Source organism: Leptopilina boulardi, unplaced genomic scaffold (assembly GCF_019393585.1).
Source record: "Leptopilina boulardi isolate dan_hultmark-lab unplaced genomic scaffold, ZJU_Lbou_2.1 LbouV2_54, whole genome shotgun sequence".
In the NCBI taxonomy this organism is placed as follows: domain Eukaryota; kingdom Metazoa; phylum Arthropoda; class Insecta; order Hymenoptera; family Figitidae; genus Leptopilina; species Leptopilina boulardi.
Window position 1 is genome coordinate 98,478 of NW_026137999.1, and position 14,349 is coordinate 112,826.

Below are 14,349 nucleotides of genomic sequence, written 5' to 3' on the forward strand. Positions count from 1 at the left end.
ACCGACTGTTTAATAAATTCATAAAATCATTCAAAATATTATTGAGTAAGCTATTTTTACGCCGTCCGGCGAACTATAGCTTTGAAAATTGGAGATCTACGCCGTCCGGCGAGGTTTTCATATCAATAAATTTTGATAATATCATTGTTTGGAATTTTGAGGTCTTAGCAGGGTCAATTTTACGCCGTCCGGCGAATTTTGACTTTGTACTCGACGTTTTACGCCGTTCGGCGAATTCTGTCTTAGCCCTTGATTTACATAAACAATTGAAAAGAAATCTCAATTTTGATTTATTTGTAATATCAATATTCTAAAATAACAATGTTATTTTCAGTCAGATTAGATTATGCCAGATAAACCTAAAATTGATAAAAAACACAGAAATAGAGGAGGAACAAACGCAAAAAGGCGATTTCATAAAACCGATAATCTTAATATAACAATTCTTCAAAATCAATAAGATTTTTCTACATTCTTCGATTTACTATTACATCAAACAGTACAATTAATATCCGTAAACAAGAATTAAAATAAAAAGGTTATAATAAAATTCTTAATGTATTTTGTTTATTTTATTACATTTCTTGTATATGTAATGTTTTTAGCCATAGTTTGGTGGACAATTTATTATTAAAAATTCGGTTAGTAACCACAAATGAATAATTACTTCTCAATTCTTGAATATAATCAACATAATTATCCTTACGTTGAATTAATCTCAGGTAATTTTAAATCACATACTTAAAGGTAATTTTCTTATTGATCATACATTAACAATAAATTTGGTAAAAGAATCAGCAATATCATCGTTTGTATCTATAGATAAAAACGCCATAATAACAGCAAGACAAGGTGCAATTTGCACAAGTGGTAGTACATTAATAGAATTCAGCGATTTCTCTCTTAGATTTGAAAGTATTGATTATCAAAGTGAAACAGAGATTATTGGAATTCTTGGTGCGCCATTTCTCGATCAAATTTATAAAACAAATTATTTCAATAGAGTAGCAGTCTTTTATGAATGAGCAATTTGGAGACGTGAAATCTCTATCCAAGGCCGAATCAGACGCCGTATTATCACTTTTATCCGAAACTTCTCTTTCCGAAGAATTCCAGTACTAAATAGAATTGTTAATGAATAAATACAACAACGAAATTTCAATTAATTTAGTTATTTATCCAAATATCCACATATCTTCCCAAAATTTAAAAGAAAATAGAGGACTCTTCATAGTTAATCCTTGTTTAGATATTAACCTGATTAACGAAAATAAATTGGCTCCAGGTACAACAATTAATAGATCCGAATCTCTATTATTGACTCCAGGACCAATATTCACCTCAGGAACAGTGTCAATAATAATTGCGCATAAGCCTATCAAATTACACATCTACATTAATAATCAACAACCCGAATTGACAGGTGTTCTTGGATTATCTTTTCTTAACACAGATCCTAGTGAATTTCGGTTACAACTTTACATAAAACTGTATATAATATACAATATTAATCAATATAGTTTTCGACATTGATCATAACAAAATTTCAAATTTCACAGAATCATTCTTTTTAATATAACTAATCGATAGGAAAAAAACAAAAATTTTAGATTCCCAAAATTTAGGAGAAATTTAGGTTTAAATAAAGCCCTCTTGAGAAAAGATATCAGGCGAATATACTAGCATAAGAGGTTGCAGTTGTAAACAGGCGCGAAAGTTTGATTTTATACTCTCGCACTACTGTCTAGCGCCAATTGCGTTGGTCCGTAAGTAGTACAAGACGAGTTGTGTCAGACAGACAATAGTCCGATAACACTAAAACTCCCTAGTAGCAATACGGCTATACGGTTCCAAGCCGCCATTATCCGTATTCCCCTATGAACTCATACTTTCATTTTATTGAAAAATATAATCAATTATATCCAAAAATTCTTTTGGAATCATATTTCTTTAAGGATCACGAGTGTTTATTCATACTTGATCCATCTTTACCAATCAATTTAATTAAAGAAAGTGAATTAATTCCCTTTTTAGGAATAAATCACATAATTAAATATTCCTTAAGAGATAGTACAGTCAACACTATCGGAGAAGCAAAAGTTTGCATCAATTACACAGTTTTAGAATTCCAAACTATTAATAGTGAGAGTAATTCTAATATTGTTGGAATTTTAGGGTTACCATTTTCATTTGATATAATTAACGAGATATTTTAATTATTCCTTCCGTTTTTAGTAAACTTATAATCATGGCTACAGATAGACCACAAACAAGTAATTTATCTGGTAATATTGATAGAACTTTAAATGATGCCATGATAACATCAATGGCTGAGTGTTTTGCGTTGCAACAGGGCTTAATGAATATTCCTTTTTATGATGGTAAAAACATTCCTGTAAGAGATTTTATAGAAGATATAATAAATAGTGAGTCTAATATTCCTATTAATTGTGAAAAACAATATTTAAAGGCAATTCTTGCCAGATTAAAAGGTGTAGCTAGAGATAGTATACAAGGTAAGAATTTTAATACCATAGACGAACTAGTCCAACATTTAAAACAAAGATTTGCTCATCGCAAGTCATATACATGGTATCTACAAGAAATATCTACAATTCGTATGGGCCGAAATGATAACGTTAGTGAGTTTTGCGACAAAATATTGCTTTTAATGGTAGGAGCTAAGGCTGCTCTTCAAGATAAATATGGTGTCGAAAGATCAAACACTATGATGGAACCCTTAGTTGAATGTGCATTAGAAGCATTCACCCGAGGTTTACCAGATGGTATGTCTAGTATTCTAGAAGCTAGAAATCCTACAACCATTGAAGAAGCATTAAAATTTGCTTTGGAATTTGAAACCCGACATCAGTATCATAAAGCGGAATATAATGCATATCATTATTCACGAAATTCTCAATCAAGTGATTATGGTTCCAGAGAACGAAGCCCTAGTCCTAGAGTACGATTTGCTCATCCAAATGAAGCAATGAGACATCATGCTCAATCTCCTATTCCTTTTGGTATATTGAAAAATCAATATCAACCATACCAACCATCTACCAGTCATCAACAACCATACTTTCAACATCCAAATCATTATCCTCCAAATGCATATGTTCCTTATAATCCTTACCCTTATTTTCCTAATTCTTCATTACCACACAAATGCACAACGATAAACCATACGAAGAGAATAGGACGCCCCCTCGTGCGCAATCTCCTAAACCTTCTGAAAAGGATCATTTAAACTCCAACATCCCTCGACGAACGGACGCGACGACGAGTGTGGAACAAAAGAAGCGTCCTACAAGCGTGAGAATTTGGAGAAAAATGGAACAATCTTGCACGCCAAAAATAATCGAGAATCCCCAGTAATCACCATAAATTCCCCTAGTTTCTTGGAAACAACAGCACTTTTATTAGTAGATACTGGAGCAGATGTAAATTTAATTAAATTATGTGTACTACAACCAGATTTAGAAGTCAAACAGGATGAAGCAATACAAATAACTGGAATAACTCCTATAAAGACATCTACTTTAGGAACCGTAAAAATAGAAATAGATTCCAAATTAATTACTTTTCAAGTAGTACCTTCCGATTTTCCTATAGAATCAGATGGTATATTAGGAAGGGAATATCTTCGACAAGAAAAGGTAGAAATATCCTTCTGGCACAATACACTTGTAACAGCTTCTAATCCTATAAAACCAATATTATTTACCGATACAGAATCATCCCTAGCAAGAGAAAATTTAATTAATAATAAAATCATAAAAACCCCAAATTTAATAATCAAAGCCAGAACTAAACAGATAATACCTGTTAAGGTTTTAAATACTAATTTAAAACAAGGATACCTGCCATTAGTAAAAACTACAGATGGATTATTAATAGGCGAAGCAATAGTAACAAATAACGATGGAACATGTCATATTTTTGCAATTAACACCACATCGGAAGATATCGAAGTTGAACTACCTCCACAAGAATTAATACCCTTTGAATTCTACAAACTACCGGGCGAAGATTCAGATGAATATGAAACAGATGATGAGTTTACACCTCCTGAAGATAGGGCTTCAGCTGTAATTGAAAATTTAAGGCTAGAACACCTAAATGACGAAGAAAAACAACACGTAATAGAAATCATAAATGAGTTTCCAGAAAGTTTTCATCTTCCTGGTGAACAGTTAACACCTACACATTTAGTACAACACAAAATACACACTAATGATGAAATACCAATACACACTAAACAATATAGATTTTCACCATCGCAGAAAGAATAAATTGATAAAGTAATCGATAGAATGATAACAGAAGGTGCTATAGGACCTTCAAACTCTCCATATAACTCACCATTGTTAATAGTACCGAAGAAAATAGATGGAACTGGAAAGAAAATATGGCGGATAGTAATAGACTTCAGAGCTCTAAATGAGAAGACTGTGGGCGACTTTTATCCACTACCCAGCATTATTTCAATAGTCGAAAATTTGGGCAATGCCCAATACTTTTCAGTTTTTGATTTAGCTAGCGGATTTCATCAAATTGAATTAGATCCAAAAGATAGGTCGAAAACGGCATTTTCCACAACGCATGGACATTACGAATATATCAGAATGCCCATGGGTCTAAACAATTCACCAGCAACATTCCAGAGACTAATGGACCAAGTATTATTAGGTTTACAAGCTGTAGAACTATTTGTTTACTTAGATGATATTGTGATTTTTGCTAAAGACTTGGAAGAACATGGTAAGAAGATTCGAAGATTATTGCAAAGATTAAAGGATGCAAATTTATCTTTACAACCAGAAAAATGTGAGTTTTTATTCAAAGAAGTTGCTTATTTAGGACACATAATTAGTAATGAAGGAGTAAAACCTAATCCAAAAACAATTGAAGCTGTAGCAAATTTTCCAATACCAAAAACACCAAGAAATGTGAAACAATTTTTAGGATTAGCAGGATACTACAGGAGATTCATAAAAGACTTTTCAGGAAAGGCAAAACCTCTTTCTAATTTATTAAAAAAGGATGTAAAATTCGAATGGAACTAAGAAGAAGATAACAGCTTTAAAGAATTAAGAGCAGCATTGTATAAGGCACCCATTTTACAATATCCTGATTACGATAAGCCTTTCACATTGACAACAGACGCTTCAGATTTCGCTATAGGAGCTGTATTAAGTCAAGAAAAAGATGGATTTGATCTACCTATTGCCTATCTTTCTCGAGTATTAACTGCGCCTAAAATAAATTACTCAACAACAGAAAAGGAATGTCTAGCAGTTCTATATGCTGTTCATTATTTTAGACCGTATATATATGGAAAGAAATTCACTTTGGTCAGCGATCATGAACCTTTAAGATGGATAGACACCATTAAAGACCCAGGACAAAGATTAATAAGGTGGAGATTAAAATTGCGAGACTATTTATACGAATTTAAACATAAATCAGGTAAATTAAACACTAACCCAGATGCCTTATCTAGAAATGTCTACACAAAAGAAGAAAAACCACTTGAAACCGAACATACACAATTCAAAATATTAATGAACAAACAAACAATAAATCCAAAACCAAACATAAAACCACCTCCAACATCTATTGTCACAAGAAGCAAAACTGGACAAAATTCAAAAATAAAACCACCTCCAACATCTGTTGCTACAGGAAGTAAAAGTGAAAAGGAATTAAAAACATTCAAGCCAAAATCGATATTAAAACCTCCAAAAACTTTAGACCTAAGCACAATTGCCTCAAGAGTATCAACAAGAAGGGCAACACAAACCAGAACAAAAATAATAGAAAAACCAACGGAAAGTGAGAATTCCGAGGACGTTGATTTTGAAAACATTAATCCTCCTATTCAAAAGGCTAGTAGAAGTACATATGGACAATAAACAAGAAATACTCCAAAATTCTGACTCAGAAAAGGACGACATGAATCAAGAAGAATTAGAAATTTATGACTCAGAATATGAAGATTCAACTAATAATGAAGACATAATAGAAGAGATGTACTTTCAAACGCCACTGAAACGAAGAAAAAGAAAGTTTAAAAAAAGAAAAGTAACTTTCAAACCATATTTACAGGAAATAAACACACCCATGCAATTCAACAAACCTACGGCAGTATCTACACCTTATTATAATTCAAATAAAGAAACAGATTCTGAGGAGGAAATTATAGAAGTAGAAGAAAAGGAAGATACAAAGAAAACATTTAATAAATCAAAAATTAAAACATCATTATCAAGTATTCCTCCAGAAATACCTATAAATTATTCCAAAATAAAAACAAGAAATTCTAATATAACGAGCAGCAGAGAAAACCTAACATATAATCGAAGTAATTATATTCATTTCTTGTCAGCAGATTGCGAATTCATTTCACCTATAAGTAGACTTTTAATAGATATAGGAGTAATCGATCCCGAAGAAATGAAATCTAAAAATCCTATTACAGGACAAATATTTGTAACGCCACGAGGAAAATACAAAATTTACACCTTAATAATAAAAGAAAATCATTTTGATCCTTTAATAAAAGAAGATATCATTGCAGGAATGCGTAATTTAAAAAGTCTTCTTTACCACGAAAAAACAGAAGAAATAAAAATATCTAGGCATGGAGACTTTACCGATGAATTACCTAGAGGAGAGTTAATACAAACAATCAATTCTATTTTTGAAAACAGTAACATTAAAATTACTATTTGTCATGGACAAGTTGTAGTACCTAAAGAAGAAATTAGAAACGATATTATCAGCGAATACCACAAAAGCAAAATAGCAGGACATAAAGGCATTACAAAAACATATAGAAGAATAAGAGAAAGATTTTATTGGCCTCGAATGAAAGATGAAATAACGGAATTTGTAAGAAAATGTATAACATGCCAATCTCAAAAACTTGTACGTATTAAATCCCGAGAACCAATGCTTATTACTGATACTCCTTTAGACGTTTTTGATAAAGTTTCTCTTGACACTGTAGGTAAATTACCAACAACCCCAGATGGAAATTGTCATATCCTAACTATGCAAGATCATTTATCTAAATACTGCATAGCTGTTGCAATACCTGATATTTCTGCAACCACAATCGCTCATACTGTTGCAAAAGAATTATTTTCAGTATATGGAGCACCAAAAGTAATATTAACTGACAAAGGTACCTCATTTATAGGAAAGTTAATGTCTAAATTATCAAAATTATTTGAAGTACAACAAGTCACAACATCAGGTTATAGGCCTCAAACAAATGGATCTTTAGAACGAAGTCACGCTGTTTTAGCAGATTATATAAAACAATGCTACTAATTTCACTTCATATGAGTTAGTTTTCGGTAAAATAGCCCGTACTCCTAGCTCATTTCCTGAACAAGAAAAACTAGAAACATATGGCTCATACTTATCAGAATTAATAATCAGATTAAATGAAATTCGAATCTTAGCAGCAAATAATTTAATAAATTCTAAATTAAAATCAAAAGAAAATTATGATAAATTAATGAAACCATTTTTAGGAAAAGTAGGAGATAAAGCTTATGTAATAAAAGAAGGAATGAAAAGAAAATTCGATCCTTGTTATCATGGTCCATACCGAATTGTGGCTATATTGGATAAAAATAATGTAATATTAATAAATGACGATGGACAAAGGTTTCAAAAACATGTAGATAAGTTAAAAATTGCTTATGAATAGGTTAATAACATAATTTTCCTGTTTTAAATGACTGAATCATTCCTATTCACTGCACCTCTACAAGGAGAATTAATTGGAGCTTTCATTTTCCCAAAAGGGGATATTTCATCAATTGCTTACCCTGAAGGAATTCTTGAGGAACTAACTGCCGAATATAATCTTAATAAACCCATTTATATTATAGAACCGGGCACAGGCCCTTCATATAAAAAACCCTGGCAAGTTAGGTGTACTGTGACAGACTCTAAAAATAATAATACCTTCATTGTATTAGGGGACGGATGTTGCAAAGTTAGAGACTCTGAGCATTCAGCAGCTCGAAAGATTCTAGAACATTTAAATAAGATTTACTACTTTAGTGAAGAAGAAAAACCAAAAATGATCACCAATTCGACATATGTAATGTCAAGACAAGAATCAACAATAATAAAATTAAAATTATATAAGTGGGAAAATTGCTGCGAACTTTGTTATTCAAGGGGACATTTAAAAGAGCAATGTCACGGCGTAATACGAAACAAACGTTTTCTAAATAATATACAAAAACCAGACGAAAACAACTATGACGAAATTGATGATTTTTGGGAATTGCCATTCCCTACAAAAAAGCATTAAATAATATTTAATAATATGACAATTAAACAATAATCACTTTGATTATTGTATATGTAATCATTCCATAATAGTCATATTACTTAATTATCCTTATTATATAATAATCTTATGTCTAATTACACTATCATTATTAAACATGTATGCTATCATAATATTTTGTTAATTATTGATTACTATTTTAATAATTATATCATTAAATAACTATATAATCACATTAACATTAATATATATTCAATTACATAAAAAATTTATTCATTATTTATATAAAATAAATTATAAACCTATATTTAGTATAAATAATAATTACAATCACAGAATTAACAAAATATTTTGAAAATAAATAATTAATTGTACATAAAATAAAATATCAAAAAAAAAAAAAAAAATAAGAATAATAATAAAAAGAAAGACGAAGGAAAAAGAAGGAAGGGGATTTGGCGGTCGCCTTCTTCCTTCCTCTTTATTTTAAAATTTAATTATAAAAGAAAATAACTAAAATAAAAAAAAATTATTCCACAGATGGAGATTCCATTCCTAGGAATAATAAATGACGCCACAACATACATATCAATAGCATTCAAGCTATTAATATTCATTATATTAATAATAGTGCTGAAAAACCTATACTTTTGCTATAAAATTATAGCAATGAGAAGAAGAAGGAGAGAAAATCAACCAAACGTATAAAAAAACCAAAAATATCAAACAATTTTGGCCTCAACACACATTGAGGACAATGTGAAATCTAAGGAGGGAAGACAGTTATCAAAATCAGAAAAATTTTCAAAATTTTAAGACAATAATATAACAAGAACAATGTGAAGCATCCTTTATAGGCGTAGAACGACGCAGCAGTGGCAACGTAAAACAGCCTTTAAGCTTACGCATCGATCACATACATCGACCGGAGAGTGAAGACATTCTCCAAGTGCGCATGTTGCACAGCGATGGCCGCCTGCTGGATGCATGCAAACCTTTAACACCACTGCCAATACCTTCAGCTTCTATTCACGTATGCCTATAATACTCATCATTAAATAGCGGCAAAATAATTTGAATTTAAAATTTACACTGCTATTAAATGATGAAGAATAAATCATATATTTTACCTATATAAAATAATAAAACTAAACCATTAATAATTAATAAATTATACATATATCATGTCTTATTATATTATCAATTGCTATTAATTAATTAATAAATAAACAATAAAACAATGCATTTATGTGTGCACATATATATTAATTATTATATGCATTTATATATGCTTGTTTACATGACAATATAATCAAATAAATAATAGAAGCATTGTTAATTTTATTGTTATTATGTTGAATTAATATTACATAATTAAAATTCACCATATTGTAATTAATAAAATAATAAGTTTGATGATTTAAAGAAAAAGTGACAGTAAAGATTAAGATAAATTATAATGATTTGTTATTAAAGTTTTCAACATTAGTATCAATAAAGTTAATAATAATAAATAAACTAATTTTAGTTATCATTAGTTAACAAATTTATATTAAAAAATTAAAACGCTTCAATTATAATGAAACTAAGTCTAACATATTGAAATATATTAACATAAAATTTTTAAACTAATAAACAATTATAAATAAAGCAAAAATAAAGGCTTCGAGTTGAGCCTTGAGTATCAGGCAAGCATGAGAATGGGGGAAGGTACTCGATGCGCGGAGGAGTGGCGAGGCCCACGCCTCCCGCTAGCCTCTCGCGCGATGGGTCCCACGCCTTCCTTCTCACACGGTGAGCTTCGTTTAGGTTCAACCTAAACTGCCTGACCCTTCTCAGGTTTTTTTTTATATCAGTTCGGTGATGCCTCACGATCATTTTAAGACGAAAATTAAAATAATCGTTGGAGGGAAACTCAAATTATATTGATTTTTAAATTTTTTTTCTAGGTTATTGAAGATATTTTCATTAAAATACCGTTTGGTAAAATACTTATTGCTTCACAAGCTACAATTTAACATAAAAATAGATTATATATAATAATTAAACCATTTTGATACATAGAATTAAGAAAATGTTTAAAAATAGTCGAAAAAACTGAAATTTTTCTAATTTTTTAAACTTTACTCCTTTATCTAACGTTATTTCAATAAAGTCATGTAGAAGTGAATTAAAGTACATAAAATTTCCTGTAAATTAAAAAAAACTCTTCTATCTATTACCGTTACAAAAATATGGTCATTTGAATTTTAAATTTAATGGATAAATAGTTAAAATTTAACATTAGGTCTAGATTATTTGGTAAAATTGTTTTCGCAGAACTTCATCTCAATTCCATATTATAATACGTATAAGAAGGTTTAATCTTGAATAGTTTCAAATTGAAAAAACTGATTTATCTCACTTACATCGAAAGTTACATTGGTTTAAAGAATGTCTATTTCTATAAGAGAGATTTGAGTAGTTTTTAAAAATTCGTTTATTTTGAAAAATTACTTTTTTTTGAAAATATTTACTTTTTAAAAAAGTAAATATTTTAAATATGATTATGTTGCATTTTTCAAAATAAACGGATTTTTAAAAACTACTCAAATCTCTCTTATAGAAATAGACATTCTTTAAACCAATGTAACTTTCGATGTAAGTGAGATAAATCAGTTTTTTCAATTTGAAACTGTTCAAGATTAAACCTTCTTATACGTATTATATTATGGAATTGAGATGAAGTTCTGCGAAAACAATTTTACCAAATAATCTAGACCTAATGTTAAATTTTAACTATTTATCAATTAAATTTAAAATTCAAATGACCATATTTTTGTAACGGTAATAGATAGAAGAGTTTTTTTTAATTTACAGGAAATTTTATGTACTTTAATTCACTTCTACATGACTTTATTGAAATAACGTTAAATAAAGGAGTAAAGTTTAAAAAATTAGAAAAATTTCAGTTTTTTCGACTATTTTTAAACATTTTCTTAATTCTATGTATCAAAATGGTTTAATTATTATATATAATCTATTTTTATGTTAAATTGTAGCTTTTGAAGTAATAAGTATTTTACCAAACGGTATTTTAATGAAAATATCTTCAATAACCTAGAAAAAAAATTTAAAAATCAATATAATTTGAGTTTCCCTCCAACGATTATTTTAATTTTCGTCTTAAAATGATCGTGAGGCATCACCGAACTGATATAAAAAAAACCTGAGAAGGGTCATGCAGTTTAGGTTGAACCTAAACGAAGCTCACCGTGCTCATGCCAAGCGACGGCCGAGTAGCTAGACTCGCCATCTTGTCGCACCGTGTATGGCTGCCATAGCGTACTCGCGGAACCTACCTCCGAGCGCATTCTACTTCCCTAACGCTAATTCTCAATGTTTCGCATTGATTTCATCGATTTAATCGATAAATGAATGAATTCGATATCTAATATTGTTACCAATAAAACTATAAATAATAAAATTAATACTACGCATTTTTTTGTATGTATGCGTATGCATACATATCTACGCAATAACATTCTACGAATAAAATCTTGTAAAATATAAATTTCTTTTTTATCAAATTATCATTATTATTAATTTAATTATTTTAATTATTCAAAAATAAAAAAAAAAATTTCTATATATACAATATATATATATATATATATATATATATATAAGACGTTGTCCGCAGTGGCGAGACATTAGGATATTTCAGACAGCTGAACTGACTGTGCTGGCACTTCTGGTCTGAAAGTCAAGTTTTATTGTGCTTTAACTTTTCAATATGATACATACGTTTTTGATGTACGAAATATCGCTATACTGTTAATAACAGTTTCAAGATATTTTAAAAGTTTTATTTTCCATCGGTATAAGTGATAATATATAAAAATTTCCGGAATTTTCTGAAGGGTTAAATGTTTTGAGTCTTTAGTATTTAAGTTTCCTTCAAAATTTCCAGTGCACTATGAATTATTGTTCGATGCATCGGATTGTACATCGTCATTACCGAAAAATGCTGTTTCCGCATTGGCGAGACACTTGTTGTCGGCAGTGGCTTTTTTAATCTAATAATATTGTACATGTCCAAATGAATTTGATATAATTTTTGTACGTTTTGTCGACAATATTTTTCATAACTATAGTTTAAATTGAAAAAGATGAACAGGAAGAAAAGCTTATTTGTTTTTAATAACTGTGACATAGATTAGCGGCTCACAATGAAAAAAATATTTGCCTGTATTTTTATGATTGAATGAAACAATATTATGATTTAAAGGCATCAATTATTATACTCTTTCTCTTTGATTCCTTTGTTTTTGTGACGTTTGAACAATGAAGACTCTGATTTTAAGATAGTGTCTCGCCACTACGGACGATTTTTTATGTTGGTAGTCGCGAGACATTATCGTAAATCGGCAATAACTTTTTTTTCCAATATCTGTTCTGTAACTGTATAACTTAAATTTGCAGTATAGAGTCACACCTGTCCATGGATATATATACAGACTTGATGATCTTGAAAATGTGAGTGCTATAACAAAAAAACAAAACGTGTCTCGCCACTACCGACTCTCCCTTATATAATTAAATTTTGTTTATAAATTGAGCTATTGGAATTAACAGATTTAATTATAAAATTGTAATTTAAACGAAAAAGGGATAAGGATAGAATAGAAAGATAAGGATGGTGAAATTAAAATCAAAAGTTACTAAATTAATATAATATTTATTAAAAAATACACTCACTCATTCATACTACAAAAGTGAATTCATACACACACACACAAAATATAAAAATATTAGTTAAATTTTAAATATAATTAAAGTAAACACACACACATCTGCACTCACAATTTTAAACATGACCTACACACACACAATGGAATTTTTAAAGGGTCTTCCTCTGTTTCTGGCCTAAGAAACAAGGAAGACCCTGAATGTAATTCTACGGACGAGGAAGTTTGGATGTTCTCAGGAACATCCTCGAAGGGCCTCCAAAAGGTCCCAGTTGAAGGTACGCAACCTGGCACCAGCGGGTTAACAACATTCGGAACATCTGGTTCTTCAACAACCATAATTGGTTGTTCCTCCCAAGATGGGCCAGGTTGTGGTTCCCAGGATGGACCAGGCCGCGAGGACAAGACATCTTCGGCTCCTTCCGTGAGCCAAACCATGGTTCTAGGCCTAATCTTAGGCCTCTCTTCATAGTCTGTAACAAAAAATAAAGAGAGAAAATAATAACGATTAAAACGTTAAATATAATAATAAAATAAAATAATAAATACACATATAAAATACAAGGACAAACTTACTGGCTCTCAGAATTGCCTGTGCTTCTTTTGAAGAAGGCAAAGGGATAATACACTCGCCACAAAAGCAGCCGATAGGACGACCAGGGCGACTATAACAAAAGAAAAGAGAGTATATATATATATAAACAATAATAATCTATATATATATAAAGAAAAGAAAGATACATGTCACAAACACATATACTTACAACAAGGAATTAAACATTGACGTCATCGTTCCTGAATTTTCTTTTAATTCCTGCTTCAGCCCTTTCAAATGCTTAGCCCTTTCCTTCTTCAAAGCGTTGTCCTTGATGACGCCTTTCCTTGGGCGACCTGGCCGCGACATATCCTCCAGGACCTCGATTTCCTCAGCAGAATAGTATATTGACGCTGCTAGGCCCTGCAGCGTCAGAAAGAAATTAGTTATATTGCTTCCGCATTTTCTTTCTTCTTGTGGCACTAAAAACAGAAAAGAAAATAGTCCATAATTAACTATTTTGATCACTTATTACACTATTTAACACTATTTCCGAAATCACTTACTGGTGATAATGAACAACCGATCTTCGTTGACAAAAGCGAACAGACTGACGAGATCTCCAGACCTCCTACATCATAAGGGATGAAAAATGCTGACCTAAACAATTCTAATGCACGCACACAACAATCTTAAGGTCATTAACTGTACCACGAAAGAAGAAATTCATACCTACCTCAAGAAGATAGCCATAACACTTTGAA